This window comes from Schistocerca gregaria, chromosome 5 (genome assembly GCF_023897955.1).
Source record: "Schistocerca gregaria isolate iqSchGreg1 chromosome 5, iqSchGreg1.2, whole genome shotgun sequence".
Classification (NCBI taxonomy): Eukaryota; Metazoa; Arthropoda; class Insecta; order Orthoptera; family Acrididae; genus Schistocerca; species Schistocerca gregaria.
This window is the reverse complement of record NC_064924.1, coordinates 67,079,767-67,098,962: the sequence shown is the minus strand read 5'-3', so window position 1 is coordinate 67,098,962 and position 19,196 is coordinate 67,079,767.

Below are 19,196 nucleotides of genomic sequence, written 5' to 3'. Positions count from 1 at the left end.
ACCGGAAAAGGTCAAGGTCATGGTCTACCGATGTGACGTTAAGCCCTAAATCCCTCCCCCAATGCGGTGCTTTAAGTGCTGGAAGTTCGGCCATATGTCTTCTCACTGCACTTCCAGCCTCACACGTTGAGATTGCGGCCGCCCATCACATCCCAATATTCCATGTGCCCCGCCTCCCATCTGTGTCAACTGCGGGGAGCACCATTCACCTTGCTCGCCGGACTGCCGAATTATCCAGAAAGAGCGTAAAATCATGGAATACAAGACCCTGGACCGACTGACCTATACTTAGGCCAAAAGGAAATACGACCGACTCCATCCTGTGAGAATGACATCTTCCTACGCTGCTGCTACAACACCTGTGCCAGCCACGTCTGCTTCTCGTATTGTGGCCGGATCGACAAGTAGTACAACTCCTCCTGCCACCTCGCCAGTGGGGCGGGGGGGGGGGGGGGCACTACCCACCAGGTTGCTCCTCCGCCACCTACCTCAGGAGCAACACCATCCCACCCATCGGGGACGTCTGTCCCCACTTCTAAGCCGGAAAAGTGTCCAACTTCTTCGGCTTCACACGCTGGCAAGGGGTCCCTTGGGCCCCTCCCTTCCCAGGTTTCCTCCAGCGAGAAGGCTGACGACGGACAGTGGCTTAAGCGCCCACAATCAGCTGGTCGCAGGGCTTCACGATCCTCCTCCGTCCCGGAGACTGAATCGGTGAAGCCCTCCCTGCCAGTGCGCCCCAAGGAACGGCGTGAGAAACCCAAGAAGAAGAGCTCTCAGCTCAAGGAACTCGCGGTGGCAGCCATCCAACCGCAACCTTCCAGCTCTGCGTCTGTGGATGAGGTGGAGATTCTGGCGTCCGCTGAGGACCTCGATCTCGCCGGTCCCTCAGACGCCATGGAAAGCACTATCACAGGTGCTCAATTGGAGGCAGCAGGTGACCCAGCGGCGTAATCTGCCTTCCCAGTCCCGTCACGCCTTTCTCAGCCATAGGGAACACCATCCTCCAGTGGAACTGCAGCGGTATCTTCCACCATCTAGCTGAGCTCCGCCAACTTATGAGCCTTCACCCTTTCGTCTGCATTGCTTTGCAGGAAACTTGGTTTTCGGCAATGCGAACCCCCGCCCTCCGTGGCTATCGGGGTTATTATAAGAACTGGGCAGCTTATGAAAGAGTGTCTAGTGGTGTCTGCATATATGCCCTGAACTCTCTTCACAGCGAGTCTATACCTCTCCAAACACCTTTAGAGGCTGTCGCTGTTCGGGTGTGGACTCCACAGTCTGTTACCGTCTGCAGTCTTCACTTTCCAACTGCTCTGATAGCCCAATTGCCGCCACCTTTCTTGTTAGTGGGCGACTTTAACGCCCATAACCATCTGTGGGGTGGTTCAGTGGCAACAGGTCGAGGCTGCCATCGTTGAGCATTTATTGGAGCAGCTCGATCTCTCGATATTAAATGATGGTGCCTTCACACACTCCAGTGTGGCAAATGGCACATACTCCGCCATTGACCTTTCGATCTGCAGCCCTAGCCTCGTACCTTCTGTCCAATGGAGAGTGCAAGACGACCTGTGTGGTAGTGACCGCTTTCCGGTCTCTCTGTCACTGCCACAGCGTCAATCTTCTGGGCGCCCTACCAGATGGGCTCTGAATAAGGCTGGCTGGGACTTGTTCTCCTCCACTGCCGCTATTGAGCCTCTCTCTAACGATGCCATTGATGCAGTGGTTCAATCGGTCACCACCGGCATCGTTACTGCCGCAGAATCTGCCATTTTCCGTTCTTCTGGGTCCCCTCGGTGGCGGACTGTGCCTTGGTGGTCGCCTGAGATCGCTTAAGCGATTAAAGCTCTCCGGCGGGAGCTCCAGCGTCACAAGCGACATCCGTCAATTGAACACCTTATCGCCTTCAAACGGCTGCGTGCGCGAGCCCGCCGCATTATCCGCCAACGCAAGCAGGAGTGCTGGGAGCGGTATGTGTCCACCATTGGCCTCCATGTCACTCCATTGCAGGTCTGGGCCAAGATTCGACGCCTCTATGGCTATCGGACCCCTGTCAGCGTCCCAGCGCTCTCACTGAATGGAGCAGTTTGTACTGACTCAGACGTCATTGCAAACCGCTTGGCAGAGCACTTTGCCCTGAATTCCGCTTCTGCCAACTACCCCTTGGGCTTGCGCTCCATTAAAGAGCGGATAGAACGTCGGAGTCTTTCTTTTCGCACCCACCATCCTGAATTGTACAATGTTCCATTCAGTGAGTGGGCATTTCGCAGTGCCCTCACCGCTTCTCCTGATACCGCTCCTGGGCCAGATAGCATCCACTCTCAGATGCTGAAACACCTTTCAGTGGACTGCCAGCGACGCCTCCTCGACCTGTACAACAGCATTTGGGTCGAGGGTGAGTTTCTGTCGCAATGGCGGGAAAGTCTTTTTGTCCCCATTCTGAAACCGGGGAAGAACCCTTTAGAGGTGGACAGCTACCGTCCCATTAGCCTCACCAACGTTCTTTGGAAGTTGCTTGAACGGATGCTGAGCCGGCGCTTGAATTGGGTACTGGAGTCTCGGGGCCTTCTGGCTCCGTCTCAGGGTGGGTTCCGTAAAGGCCGCTCCGCCGCCGACAATCTGGTGAGCCTGGAGTTGGCCATCCGTACTGCCTTTGCCCGCCGTCAGCATCTGGTCGCTGTCTTTTCCGACATGCAGAAGGGGTATGATACGACATTGCGTCATCACATCCTTTCTACGCTTCATGGATGGGGTCTTCAGGGCCCTCTGCCGATCTATATCCGCAATTTTCTGTCGTATCGTACCTTCCACGTGCACGTCGCGGCCTCATATAGTTCCTCCCAAGTCCAGGAGAACGGTGTGCCACAGGGTTCTGTTCTGTCTGTCTGTTTTTAATAGCCATTAACGGGCTCTCTGCGGCCGTGGGAAATTCTGTCTCTGCTTCCCTGTATGCTGACGACATCTGCCTTTACTACCGCTCTATTGGCATTGCAGCTGCTGAACGTCAGCTACAGGGCGCAATCCGCAAGGCGCAGTCTTGGGCTGTAGCGCACGGTTTTCAGTTTTCGGCAGCCAAGACCTGCGTTATGCATTTCTGCCGGCGTCGCACTGTTCACCCGGAGCCGCGGCTGTATCTCGACGGTGAGCTTCTTACAGTGGTGGAGTCACATAGGTTTTTGGGGGTGGTTTAGATGCCCGGTTGACTTGGCTGCCTCATATTCGGCAGCTTAAAGGGGCGTGTTGGCGGCATCTAAATGCTCTGCGATGCCTAAGCCACACCAGGTGGGGCGCCGACCGATCTACTCTCCTACGGCTTTACCACGCGTTAATCCAGTCCCGTCTGGACTATGGGAGTCTGGCTTATGGCTCAGCATCCCCATCTGCGTTGCGGGTGCTGGACCCAATCCTCCACAGCGGTATACGCCTTGCCACTGGTGCCTTCCGGACCAGCCCTGTGGACAGCATACTTGTGGAGGCAGGTGTCCCTCCACAGCGGTTACGACGCCAAAAATTACTGGCTGCTTATGCTGCTCATGTTTTTAGCTTGCCCGGGGATCCAAATTATCGTGTCCTGTTGAAGCAGTCAGTCGTCCATCTGCCAGAACGTCAGCCCCGGTCGGGTTGTCCGATCGCCGTACGCGTCAAAGAGCTTCTCTACGGGCTTGGGTGTTTCCCTGTTCCACCTCCTTCCTGGGCACCTCTGCGTACACCCCCGTGGTGTATGCCTCGCCCTTGTCTTCAGCTCGACTTGGCACAGGGCCCGAAGGACTCAGTCCCTCCGGAGGCCTTCCGACGCCGGTTTTATTCCATCCTGGCCATGTATGAGGGCTCTGGCGTTGTCTGCACCGACGGTTCGATGGCTGTTGGTCATGTCGTTTATGCACTAGGGGACCATTCTGTACAACGTTCGTTGCCGGCTGGCTGCAGTGTTTACACTGCTGAGGTGGTCGCCATCTTTCGTGCCCTCGAGTATATCCGCTCCTGCTCAGGTGAGTCCTTTGTTATCTGTAGCGATTCCCTGAGCGGTTTACGAGCTCTCGACCAGTGTTTCTCTCGTTATCGTCTGGTGATGGCTATCTAGGAGTCCGTGCATACTCTTGCCCGTTGCGGTAGATCTGTGGTCTTTGTTTGGACCCCGGGCCATGTTGGGATACTCGGAAATGAAACTGTTGACCGCCTGGCGAAAGAGGCCACCAGTGCACCATCTCTGGAGGTTGGTCTCCCGGCGACTGATTTGCGGGCACTATTACGCCACAAAGCTTTCGATTTATGGGACACTGATTGGCGCAACCTGCCCGTGACTAACAACCTCCGCCTTATCAAGGAGACGACTACCGTGTGGCGGTCATCCATGCGAGCCAACCGCAGGGACTCAGTCGTCCTCTGTCGGCTCCGCATAGGCCACACCCGACTTACGCACAGTTATTTACTGTCTCGTGAGGATCCCCCTCTTTGTCGTTGTGGGGCATCCTTGACGGTGGTCCATAATCTGTTGGAGTGCGCCCTTTTAACTGTGCTCAGGCAGACTTTTGCGCTGCCTGATACGCTCTCTGCGCTTTTATCTGACGACTCTTCCATAGAGGACATAGTTCTGCGTTTTATTCGGGCAGGGGGATTTTATCGCTTAATGTAAGTGTGTGTGTTTTTGTGTTGATTCTCGCCTATGGCCTACGATTTGTCTGACTTTTTTTTCATGTGTTTCTCGGTGGTTGGCTTTTCCTTTTTTGTTTGCATGGTCGGCCAACCAGCGTCACACTCTGTGTGATTTTAGTTCGTCTTGTCTGGTCTTTGTCTACGTTTCTCTTGTTCTGTGTCGTCTGTCTTATCGTCTGTTGATCGTTTTTATTCTCTGTGGGTGTTTTTAGTATTTGGAAAAAGGGACAGATGACTGTAGCAGTCTGTGCTTTTAACCGCCACAAACCAACCAACCATCCCTGTCCAGCACAGTCACCAGTTCTAAATATTATTGGGCCCCTGCGGTCTACTTGGGAGAGAATGTGTGCCTTCGCCATGATACCTGAACTTCCCACTGTTTTCCAGCAAGAGTGGTACAAGATTTCCGTAACAACCATTCGGAGACAACTGGAAGCTGTTTTGAATTCCAATAGTTTAATACACCTTATTAGGCATGATAAAATGTTGTGTTTTTGGTGTTTCCTAGTTCTTGTCCAGTGCCTATATGGACTTAGCACTTCATGGAAGCATGCATAAAAAGATTGCAGAGAAAGGTTTCACATAGTTGCTATGTAATGTGAGTCTTTCCGTATAAAGCGCACAAATTTAACCTATTGACATAAAGGGTACCAATTCGAAAACTTCTTGTTGATGCTTCTGCTAAGATAACTTCTTGTTTGATGCGTACTGGTGTGACTTCTGTAAACCTCCTACTTTAATGAAGTTCTTATGATAGTTACCGTATAGCCCGTATCCTATTTGCAGATATGTAACCTTAATTTTCCGTTACATTGGTTCATAAATGAAACGTGGTGTTTCGCATTACAGAGCGGATCAGGCTGTGGAAAGGGGCCAAGGTCAATTACTGTTAGTTGTACAAGAAGACACAAAACTTTATTCCTGAAACCACTGCACAGTTTTCTCTTTAAAATAACAAAAATCAATTCACGGCTGAGGGCCCAAGTAACTTCTCCAGAATAAGTTTAAATGATTTCTTTTACAACACCAGGATTTAAAGTAGCGGCTGAAGGCCTTACTCAAGCAAAATTACAATATCTTCTTGGCTAAAGGCTGAAATAATATTTCAGATCAACTAAGGAAATTCTTTAAAAGCCAAGCATTTACAAATTTCGGCTAAAGGGCGTATTAAGGAAAATTCAAGTTCATTCTTCTGCTGAAGGCCCAATAAACATTTTTGGTTTACATAATAAAGGAGAGGCTTTAAAGATAAAAATGTACACAGTACAACTGAAAAGATCTTCAAAAAAAAAAAAAAACTTGAAGTATCTTGTCGGCTGAAGGTCCAAGCAATTACTTAAGAATAATTAAGGACAACCTTAAGATAAACATTTACTGAACATTGCTGAAGGCCGTTTCAAGAATCCTTACACACAAGGATTTGCATTTTAAAACCACAGATTCTGAAACAAACACGGCTTAAGGCCTAAATGCAGAGCAACAAGAACTTTAAATGAAAGACGGCTGAAGGACTAACCTTAATTTTGTTGTGAAGAACGACTGAAGGTCATATACTAAACATAAAACAGACAATATTAATACACTGCTGAAAGCCTGGCAGAGCACCTGCGACCAAATAAAATGACAATTACAAGCAACAGTCACTGGTGCTCAGAAGTGTTCCAGGGGTCGGCCTGAGGGGGAAACTCTAACCACAGTATGGTGAGACAGACAGACGTAACACTAAACAATCGGGTTACAGAACGACCTACGGATGGCTGACGAACCAACCAACCGCCTAATCAACTCCCTTCCAGCCGACCAACGGCTCGACAACGGAAAATGTCAGCGAGGACGATGATCGCAGCAGGACTATGTCTTGATAATTGACCTCCAAACACAGTCAAGGCACACTCTCTCGCAACCGACCGACTGGCTACTCCAGTACGCAGTCAGCATTCATCTGCCCAGCGGAAATCACGGAAGCTACACACAGTTCCACGCAAACACTTGCACCAAGAACTCCGACAATCCTAAAACCAATCACCGTGGAACAACAAGGAGAAATCATAAGTCACACACATACACACACAGAGTTTCCATAAGCGGTCGGTGACAAAATACATGTCGTCCGCTGAGATGACTGACCGAACGACCCACCAAGGTCGTCCCCACTCAGATTATACGTGTCGGCAACGGTCGGGCGTGTCTTGGTTGTCCGGAGTCCGCTGGAGCTCCAAGCCGACTCAACTCGACGTCCGTTAGGAAGTCGGAGACACGGCGACCCAGGCACACTGACTCAGACCCAACCATGCAGAGGTAATACTTGGCATTTGGGCACCCGACATCTCTGCACAGGGAAGGAACCGACCCACGTCCGGCAAGATGGCCAACTGACGAGGCCCAGAAACGGTAAAAAGACTAAATGCATGTCGCCCTATGAGACGACCAGCCGAACGACAAACCGGCGGTCGTTCCCGCTACAATCTTTTCCGCCGGGAAGTTACCAGCGGTCGGCAAGTACTGGCTGTCAGCGCCTCACTGGCGCTCCGTCACTGACTGGTGCTCTGTGCCCGACTGACTTACAGACACACGACAACCCGGAAATACTATCGGTCGCTCCAGAGATAGTACGACAGAGCACTTACCGATAAGCGCTTCTGCTGCCACTCACAGGCAGGTAAGGCAGGAAGTTAGTAACGCCGGTAAATGGAATAAGAAACGAGGCGGCAGTGCGGTAAGAGAAGATGACAAACAATAAACGGAATGAGCACGATCCGCGCATGAATCAATAAATTCGTAACGTTTCTTTCATAATTTTAACGAACACAACATATACACATAACCGAGGATTTATTCGTCAATAATATATTCTCCTTCACTATTTACAACAGTCTGCCAAGACTGGGGCAACTTTTTGATACTGCGACTGTATAAATCACGTGGTACTGATGCGAAGAACTCGTCGAGCCATGTTTGGAGCGCATTTCTTCCGCAAAGGAAGTTTCATGAAGTTTGTTCGATAGAAAGTGAAAAAGGTGAATAAGTAAGGACACAAGATCAGGTGAATAAGGTGGGTGCGGAATGGCTTGCCGCCCCAACACCAGTCTAGTGTTTTTTGTCAGTCCAGCAGAATGCGTGAGGGCTTTATCATGGAGTAGCACCACTTCACGCAGTCTCCCTGGTTGTTGTCCTTGGGTTAAGTTTGCACGACGTCTCAGATGTTGACAGTAAATTTCAGTAGGGATGGTTACACCTCGGTGAAGGAATTCTTCGTACGCTACACCGTCGTTATTCCACAACATACAGAACATTGTCTTTTGTAGATGAAAGCTGATTTTTGTAAGGGGAGTTGCTGTTTTGTTTGGGCTCATAAATTCCTTTCATTTCCTTGTGTTAGCATAAGGACACCATTGCTCTTCAGCAGTAACGGTATAGGAAAGGAATGGTCGGTGTTATTCACGAACTAATGAATGATGAACAAGCAGAGATGGCCACCTGCTGATTTTTGTGATTTTGGCTTAGAGCGTGCTGAAACCATACACCCGATATTTCAACCTCCCCCATTGCAATCAAATGTCGCACGAATGATCATACCTGATGACACTTGCCAGTTCTCGAGTACAGTGGTGTGGATCATTCTGGATGAATGCGTTTCAAAGATTTTCATCAAACACCGGAGGATTTTCTGAGCGTAGAGGATCACTGATGTCAAACCGATCCTTCTTAGAACAAGAAAAGCATATTCTTGCGTGCTGTGTCCAGCGGCATTATCCCAATACACGGCCAGATGTTTTTCGCTGCCTCCGCTGTCACCTCTCTATTGATTTCAAACAGAAGAATATGTCGGAAATGTCTCGATTTCTCCACTTGACACTTCATTTTATGGCGTATACAGCACCACTCACTATCTCCGAATGAGGATACGACAATGCGTACACTCAAATAGCAACAGTGGACAAAAAATAAAAAATGACAATCGATAAATAAAGCCACATAATGTGCGGCTGGTCCCGGCGGAGATTCGAGTCCTCCCTCGGGAATGTGTGTGTGCGTTTGTCCTTAGGATAATTTAGGTTAAGTAATGTGTAAGCTTAGGGACTGATGACCTTAGCAGTTAAGACCCATAAGTTTAAAATAAATAAATAAATAAAGCCGTAGCAACCGGAATACCAACATGCAAAAACGCTTAGAACTTACGCACCAACCTAATATTTCTCTTAGCGTAATGTTTCAGTATACGCCTATCCATTGCGTAATGTTTTCAAAGCATGGGATAAACTGTTCTGGCCGTAGTTGCAACGTCTTCTGTGAATTGTGACACAATAAAATTATTAACGCTCTCCAGATCGACAAGAACACCAATTCTCAGTGTAACGTCCACATAGCGGGATGAAATGTTCTGACCGCTCTGTGCCAATGTACCTGACCCAGGCATAACATAAATGGGGTAATTTGGAAAAATTATCTGTGTAAATGGCTAAACATGAAATGGTACAGAAACTTCTAAATGTGATGCAGAAAATGTAATCTTCCAGTTTTGATAAACGATTTTCATGAAAGCTCATTAATGATTATTATTATCTTACTGCAATAGTTGGAACACAGTCTTCGAAGCTAGAGCATTGCATCTGGTTGCTTGTAGTGTAATATTTAATTTATAATATTTAATTTATAACGCTTAATAACTACAAAAGGCGATACCTGTCATACACGTAGCAGCTTTCCTGTCAACGAGACAAACTTCAAACGGGTATCTATAAAAGCACTCCGTCTTCAGACCACGAGTGGCCTACCGTGGCCATCCAACTTCCATGTCATCCTCAGAGGAGGATGCGGATGGGAGGGGCGTGAGGTCAGTACACCGCCCTCCCGGTCGTAAGACGGTATTCTTGAACGAAGCCGTTACTATTGGGTCGAGTAGTTCCGCAGTTGGCATCACGAGGCTGAGTGCACCCCTTCCCCTACCACAGCATTCCAGTCGCCCATGACTATTAGATTTTCGTCCCCCTTTATATACTGAATTACCCTTTCAATATCCTCATACACTTTCTCCATCTGTTCATCTTCAGCTTGCGACGTCGGCATGTATACCTGAACTATCGTTGTTGGTGTTGGTCTGCTGTCGATTCTGACTAGAACAACCCGGTCACTGAACTGTTCACAGTAACACACCCTCTGTCCTACCTTCCTATTCATAACGAATCCTACACCTGTTATACCATTTTCTGCTGCTGTTGATATTACCCGATACTCATCTGACCAGAAATCCTTGTCTTCCTTCCACTTCACTTCACTGACCCCTACTATATCTAGATTGAGCCTTTGCATTTCCCTTTTCAGATTTTCTAGTTTCCCTACCACGTTCAAACTTCTGACATTCCACGCCCCGACTCGTAGAACATTATCCTTTCGTTGATTATTCAATCTTTATCTCATGGTAACCTCCCCTCCTCTCACGGAGATCCGAATGGGGGACTATTCCGGAATCTTTTGCCAATGGAGAGATCATCATGACACTTCTTCAACTACAGGCCACATGTCCTGTGGATTCATGTTACGTGTCTTTAATGCAGTGGTTTCCATTGCCTTCTTCATCCTCATGTCGTTGTTCGTTGCTGATTCTTCCGCCTTTAGGGGCAATTTCCCAACCCTAGGACCAGAGAGTGCCCTGAACCTCTATCCGCTCCTCCGCCCTCTTTGACAAGGCCGTTGGCAGAATGAAGCTGACTTCTTATGCCGAAAGCCTTCGGCCGCCAATGCTGATTATTTATCAAAATTTAGGCAGTGGCGGAGATCGAACCCGGGACCGAAGACGTTTTGATTATGAATCAAAGACGCCACCCCTAGACCACGGGTACAACCCCAACATCTCCTTAACAACAAGAAACGTAGTCTGAACACAATAAAACACTTACATCTTTAAACGTTTGCAAAAAAAATCCTTTTTCATAACCTGTAAAATTCAGATTTTAGTCATTACCGACAAATAGCTTCTTCACAAACCCATTTTTACTCAAAACCACTTAACACTTCATTACCACTCATATTTGTCATTCATATTTATTCTGAGGTAGAAGATTACATTCAAAGTTTAAAACTTCATCAATACCTCGCAAGATATTAAATGAAAAAAACTTTTCTGAAACAATGTAGAAAATGTTTAACACAAATGCCAGTTTAGTATTCAGTTGTGTCAGGAGAGAGATACACATCATTTACCAAAAGAAAAAGGCAAAAGATTAAATGGAAGACGACATGTTGGTGCATCATTTCTTTCTCAGGTAACTCCAGACAGAATTATAAATGATGCTAATGCTACTGGCCAAGACAGCCTTGCAGACATAGATAATCCATCACAGCAAAGTGCATGTCAGTGAGAACAAACTCCACTCTAATACTAATAGAAAGTATGCAACGAAAAATAGCCTTATCCTCAAATACATATAGCAGGACCTCCGTGTTAACATTCTCAATGTGTTTGCATCTCCCAAATGCATTCAGTTTACTTCCAGGTCCCAAATTTATACTTTTTGCTCATACATCACTGTACAAAACTTTTACAGTAAAACTCTCATTCACAATTTATCCTTGTCTAAAAAGTCAGCGATCTTCTTAAGAAAGTCCTTCTCTATCTGCAAATGTACAGCACCATTTGTATATGCTCTAAGGAAACTGATCATTTGATGAAAGTCAATTTATATCTAGATATATACTTTTTTGTCATTGTTCTAATTAGACAAGGAAGAATTTTACTTAATGGGTACAACAATTTTGTTAACCCACAGATAGAAAATATGGAAGAGGAGAGAAGTGAAACTTGAAGATGTAAAATTCCACCTGGCTGGGAGTGCACCAGTCGCCAGCTGGTGGACCAATGAAAGAGGTGCTTAATTCTTACTCCATCACATGCATATGTAATGTGGTTCTTGAATTGGCTCACAAAATAACAATCCTCTCGTGGGAATTTATTTCGACCCGAATCTATGCACTTTTTCTCACTGACCATATCATTCCAGCAACAACTGAACAGTACTAAGCGCTATAGCTTTCTTAACCTACAGGTAGCAAATACAGAAGAGGAGAGGAGTGACACTTGAGAACAGAAGCAAGGTTTCATACAGATGGGAGTGTACCAATCGCCAGCTGGTATGTCAACACAAGAGGTGCTGGATACCTACATCATTTATTTTATGTTCGAAGTGATGTATGTATCCTCATTGTCTCCAACTCAACAGCATTTGGATGAGTGATCCATTGAATTTGTAATGGTCCATTATAGGCCAATAACAACTTATGGTTGAATGACTTTCGCTTATGAGATGAACAATGGTATCTGACATGTCTCCTTTATATTCACTAGAAAACACTGGTGCAACGTTTTACTTTTCTAGGGTGTCTTCTTGATATTTGACAGTGTAAGATCGACCACCTCATGACGATGCAGCTGCTGTTTAGGTAACAGAACTAAGTCCTTCACATGTTGTGGCGGCTGCTTACTTCTCAGGATAAGAAGGGGTGTCAACATGGTTGAAACACCAGATAAGTAACACAAAAAATACTGAAAAATACTTGTTGTCACTGATCATCCCACTCAATGAACGACTGAATATTACTAAGCGCTACAACTTTCTTAACCGATAGATAGCAAATATGTAAGACGAGAGATGATACAAAATAAAGTTTCATGCAGCTGGGAGTGTACCAAGTTTTGTTTTTCGGATGACAGTGTAACCTGCAAAGCTTTCCCTGTTCTTTCATCACGCTCTCCTATAGGTTTGAGGCTGGATGGTAACAAGAGATAAAAACTTCTTTTTATTTTTTCATGTTGTAAGGTATGATTCCAAGGAACGAAACTGAGTTCCATTACTAGACATAAATTAATCCACATGACCACATATAAAAAACTTTATAAATACTGCTGACACTGACTTAGTGGTAATGTTCTGTAGTGGAGGAAGAAAAAAGATCTACACGTATATCCTTAAGTATCACTGAAATTATTGGGTGAAATGGGACTATAAGTGAGGCTGTAGGAGATTTTGCCTTCTGAAATTTGCACACAGCAAACACACAACGATTTTTTTTTCTATAGTAGTAAAGTAGCATATGTGACGCAGCCCATTGAAACACTTATAAAGACTGAAATGTGCATAGCTGAGATGTATGTGACAAATGAGATTATTGGCTGGTTTGTTTGGTGTGCATACAATGCAGTGAGAGTAGAATGGATTTCTCCATCTGGACAGAAAATTATCCTTCTCCACATAATATTACCTCAACAGTGTGTTAGCGTTTTCATTCTATATCTCCTTACCTTCCTGACAAATGAGGTGTTTTTTCAATTCTTTTGCGATATTGGTAAGTGTTGAAGAGACAGTTTTCAAATGGAATCTTATTGGGATATAAAAGACAGAAATTTTTATTTACATCTCTCTTATATTGAACATGAAGAGTTTTTTTACGCTTCTTTCAACCGCTACAGCAAATTAAACCCTTGTCTATCAGTAAAAGAAAAGGAGGAGTGGCATCAGAATTTATATTAGGGTTAGGGGAGAGTTGGCTTAATCTTATGGCTAAATACTCCACCTATTCTAAGTTTGTACTAAATTGTTCCATAGTCTTACATGGGTTTGCGTCCAATTACATTTTAAGAGATTCAGATTTACACCCTAAATCATTGATAAGCATATTATGATGACTCCTCTGTTCATTAAGCTATATGTCCTCAGTGACTGGCTACATGCTACTCACTTCTATCGTCCTTATCCTTTTCTGCATATCCCTAATACCCAAGAAAACTTCTTGTATTTGTTTGTTTTTCTCTGTGCCTTCTTGATTTTGCCCAATCTATTCCTTTATTTTGAAGCCTGATTTTTATATTATTTGTCTCCAACTCAAGATCACCACCCTTTTCTTGTCTAATCTGTATAGATCGATTATCAATCTACAGCGAGAATTCATCTTAGCTCCACTAATTTTCTGATCTACCTCTTACATATTATTTTCCAACTTCTTTTTAATACTTTCCTCCATTCCTTTAGCCTTTTGTGATCCTATTCCTGTCTTTTGATATTTTCTTTAATCTACTTAAAACTATCTTTATTACTCTCTTGAAATGTTGTAAGCATCATCAGTGTAATATGGGAAAGATCTTTGCCCCATGTTGTGTAATAATTCTTAAGGATATAGGATCTAAATTAGTTTGCATTAATGTCACAGAATCCATACAAAAACCCTCAGCCACTAAATTAGAATGCTGTGAGCTATCACATCCTACAGAAGTATTAACAAATGTTAACTCTTGTTGCACCTTTACCTGTTCCTCTCTTAGTACAGGAGCTGATTATCATGCTAATGTGCAGTCAGTTCTATGGCAGATACCACTTACTCCACGTTGCTGCTAATGAGATATTGGATCCAGCCTCATTTAACCCTCTACCCCCACTTTCGGATGCAGTAGTGACCAAAACATTAAGTAAATAGAAATCAATGAACCAAATATATTAGTTTCAAAACACTAAGAAACAGTTATTATACAAGAATATTACAATGCAAGGAAACATTAAACTAGTTCCACAAAATCCAAAAGATCAGTCCACCAACACTAATGCAATCAATCCTACCTACTAGATATTCTACTGAAAAGACAATATTACCGTTTCCTCAGCAAAATGTGCTCACTGCAATTAAACAATTTAGAAATACCACTAACAGAACTTTACCCTTAACACTAGAATACTACAAACACTTCCACTTCAGTGCTTGGCATAAACCTAAAAGTAACTTCAAAGGCGGAAGTATTCTATGATGTACATTTAAAAGGAAGAAAATTTCAGCACTCGAGTAAGCCAAAATAAGTAATCACTGAATGAATCTACCATGAATTCATACTTCACGTTACCAAACAACGTTCACAAAAATAATGCTCAGCCATCAGCCTGCTATAGAGACAAAGCTGCTCCTTTGCACAGAATTGCACAAGAAAAGAGAAGTACACACGTCAAAAACAGTTTTGCATCACCTCGCTAACGAGAGTTCCGGAACCTGTAAAGAAAATAGGAATAGTGATCAACGTAAACATCATTTCCGCCCTTTTTTACTTCTCATGAAAACCACACATTGCATGGTGAACCACCATACAGAAAAATCTTCAGAGGTGGTGGTCCAGACTGCTGTATACACCGGTTCCTCTAATAACCAATAGCATGTCCGCTTGCATTGACGCAAGACCCCAGTTCCCAGAACTCTTGAAGATAGCTGTTCACTGTGGATATTGTATCACAGTCCCTTTGACTGTTCAGAGATATCACTAAACCCACCCAAAGACGTAAACAACCATACATGAGCAGGGCCTATTAGACGGAGGGGGTCCGTCTGCCGATCAGTTCCAGTCATTCCACCAGGAACGAGATACATGGCTAGTATTGTCTGTAGTTCCACCATGCCTAGACGGTCAATACCGCGGTTCGATCGCGAAGGCATTGTTACTTTGTGTCAGGAAGGGCTCTCACCAAGGCAAGTGTCCAGGCGGCTCTGAGTGAACCAAAGCTACGTTGTTCGGACATGGAGGAGATACGGAGAGACAGGAACTGTCGATGACATGCTTCGCTCAGGCCGCTGAAGGGCTACTACTGCAGTGGATGACTGCTACCTACGGATTATGCTTGGAGGAACCCTGACAGCCAAGCTTTTCGTGCAGCCACAGGACGTCGTGTTACGACTCAAAATGTGCGCAATACGCTGCATGATACGCAACTTCACTCCCGACGTCCATGCCGAGGTCCATCTTTGGAACCACGATACCATGCAGCGCGGTACAGATGGATCCAAAAACATGTCGAATGGACCGTTCAGGATTGGCATCACGTTCTATTCACCGATTAGTTTTGCGTATGCCTTCAACCAGAGAATCGTCGGAGACGTGTTTGGAGTCAACCTGGTCAGCCTGGACGCCTTAGACACACTTCCCAGCGAGTGAAGCAAGGTGGAGGTTCAGTGCCGTTTTGGGGTGGCATTATGTGGGTCGACGTACGCCGCTGGTGGTCTTGGAAGGCGCAGTACTGGCTGTAGATGCGTGAATGCCATCTTACGGCGATAGAGCAACCAGATCGGCAGCATATTGGCGAGGCATTCGTCTTCATGGACGACAATTCGAGACCCTGTAGTGCACGTCTTGTTAATGACTCTATTCAGGGTAACGACATCTACTACGGTGGCCAGCATGTTCTCCAGATATCCCTATCTAACATGATAGATTGAAAAAGGCTGATTATGGACGACGTGACCAACCAACCACTCTGAGCGATCTACACCGAATCGCCGTTTAGGAGTGGGACAATTTGGACCAATAGTGCCTTGGTGAACTTGTAGATACCATGCCACGACGAATACAGGTGTGCATCAATGCAAGAGGACGCTCTACTGGTTATTAGAGGTACCGGTGTGTACAGCAATCTGGACCACCACCTCTGAAGGTGTCACTGTATGGTGGTACAACATGCAATGTGCGGTTTTCATGAGCAATAAAAAGGGATGAAATGATCTCTGTTCCAATTTTCTGCATAGGTTCCGAGGTAATGCAAAACCATTTTTTGATGTGTGTTCAATACGCATAACACACAAATACAGTAAGGTATACACTAGGTGATAAGTATTTTTGCAGTTGTTCGTAAGTAGCTCCAGTGCCTCTCCAATGGCAGCGAGTATGTCACTCTCTTTGCGAACACCTCTGACAAGTATGAAGATACATCCATTAGTGATAGGTAACTTTTTTCTCTTTAATCTGTCATTTCTTTTTCTTTCTGAGACAAAGCGTTCATACCTTTCATGGTGTAAATATGTTAAAATGGAACTGCAATTTATTTGTTTTTCTCTAACAAATATGTTTTCTTATTATAATTCGAATTTCTTTTGAATATTTTATCTCCGTTTGTAATATTTGATGTGAAGAACTGTTCTGTAATTCACAAACTTGATAGCAGAGATAGAGCAATATCAAAAGTAACAGCTGAGCAGCGATATGTAGTAACAGAGTGTTAATCAGCGTGTGTGCTATAATACAGTGGGGCGACGCGCTTTGTTGATTTGAGGTAAGAAAATTGTCTGAGACCGTGAGTCGCGGAAGTTATGATTGACGATTGGCATTAAGTTGTACTATTCAGATTCATCTGAAATAACACCTCGCTCCCCGCTGGTGACGGCCGCTGGCACTCGTAAGACATGCCGTGTCACGTGCTGTGACGTACGCCACAGGGCCCACATACGGTATCTCGTTGGCCTAGTCCTCAACATAAACTCTGGTAACCAAAGAGGCGTGTATCATCCATATCTTGAAGTACAGAACCTCAAAGGTTATACAATTCACCGGCATTTCTCATGGTTCACGAATTGGCAATTTTCGTGATGTCTTAACATAATCTAGCCAATCAGATGTCGTCTTTTTGGCATGAAATTTGGAGACTCGTCTGTTTAATAACAGTCATCCCCTGGCGACGATCATGGAGTTAGCCGTCGAGTGGTTGGCATTTTGTCATCATCTGACGCAGGAAGTTAACCTAGAACTTTCTAGCCAATGATCCCGTAGTGAAAGACTGCATAACCAACTTTCTTCTTCGACGTCACCGACGTGGTTGGTCTCACAAGTTTGAGGCTTATGGAGTGGTCCTCTCCGAGTTTCCTCATAGTTATAGGGTCTGATATTCAGTATCAGGACGTAAGTTCCTTCGAAAGTGCAACTTAGTTGTAAGAAAAGTTGATGATACGATTTACGAGCGCAATGAAGTTTGGTAGGCTATTAACGAGTTTAGGGAGTAAATAATGTAATTCAGTGAAAAATATGTTAAAAACTGACCTCCACAACTTTTTTTTTGACTGTTAAACTGTTGTACGTTTATTCACATATCAGGTCAAGATCACTTAGCTAAATGAGATAGGTTCTATGAAAAAATAACTGATAAGTATTTTCAATTAAAATTTTTTTAAATACTGACACCAAGTCAGTACCAAACAAGTAAACGTTGCTAATCCACAGTTCATGGTACATAAGGTCACCATTCTTTCCACTCATAGTTAATACTCTCACTAACGTCGGTATACACACCATAACTTCTGAATAGAGATCGCAGTAAAATCAATTTAATAACAGACAAATCTTTACAATGCATTACTGGCCAAAGTACGCAAATCAGTCGACTATGACCACCTACATAACAGCGTGTTCGTCCACATTTGGAACACAATGCAACAGTGGTTCGGCGTTACATGCATTCCACATGTCGATGGTAGGTTTATGGAGGTATGCACCTTGAGATATCTAACTACAGGTCACGCAATTCCTGGAAATTGAGGTCACGTAAATTGTGAGCGTGGAGCTGGCGTCCATTATGATACCCGATGTGTTCCATCCGATGAAGGACGTTTGGTAGCCAAAACACCAAACTGGGTTCCGTATTCTGCACCTCAAACCACTGTAGCATGATTCTGGCCTGGTGACGTAGGGAGTTGTCCTTCCGAAAGATGCCATCAAAGTTGGGGCAGACGTCAAACATCTAGGGATGCAGGTGATCCACAATAATGTTCACGTAGTTCATCATGGCTCTCATGTTGCCTTCGATTACTAACACCGCCCCCCCCCCTCCCCGGAAGTAGGGTTCAATGTATCACATAGCAAAATACTGTAGCCTGCGTCCGCACTCGATCACCGACCTAGTGTAGCGAGAAACGTCATTTACCTGACCAGGAACCTCATTCCCATTGATTCGTAGCCTAAAGTTTAACACACTGCAATTGTAATTCACCTCACAAGCACTTACACGAAATGTGGCGAAATGTGATCTGTGCAGTCACTTCTGGCAATACACTCAATGAGATGTGATTTTTGATATGTGTGTGTGTGTGAGAGAGAGAGAGAGAGTGGGAGAGAGAGGTGGAAAGAGGGGTGGGCAGAAAACCAATAAATCAGAAGAATTGTTTCAAAAAACTGCATAGAAAAATAAATAATGTAGGCAAAAATGTAAATACTTGAATTTCAGCTTTGGAAACCAATGCTGATACTAAACCGGTAGTTAATGAAAGCACTTTTGTCGAGAAGGTGAAGACACTAGACAATAAATTCGCAGAAAATGCATCAGTAAGTAACAACAAAACTAGCACCCTAGAAAATAATGTTCTAGTTTCATGCAAAAAAGCTGAAGAATTGTCCGATTATGTAGTTAATAGAAATCTTATTAACCATGTTGGTACCAATTTTTTTGCAACATTCCAGTCAAAAACTTTTCAGCTGAAGGCAGTGTACACACTGTGCAGTTCTGCAATACTACAAATATAATTTTATGTCTAATATGATGCATGGGGACTTAATTTTAAAAAAATATACAGTAAAAGTAATCTTAGTAGCTGTGGGACCAGTTACGAGGTCTCGTAACTGGTTGGCCCTGACTAATATTAGTACGCAATCAGACTGCATAAAATAACAATAAAAATGAAAGGAAATTTCCGTTAACACAATTGATTAATTAAGTCCCGTGCAACTGCAAAAGCTATGAAACAACAAAGCACAAGTGTAA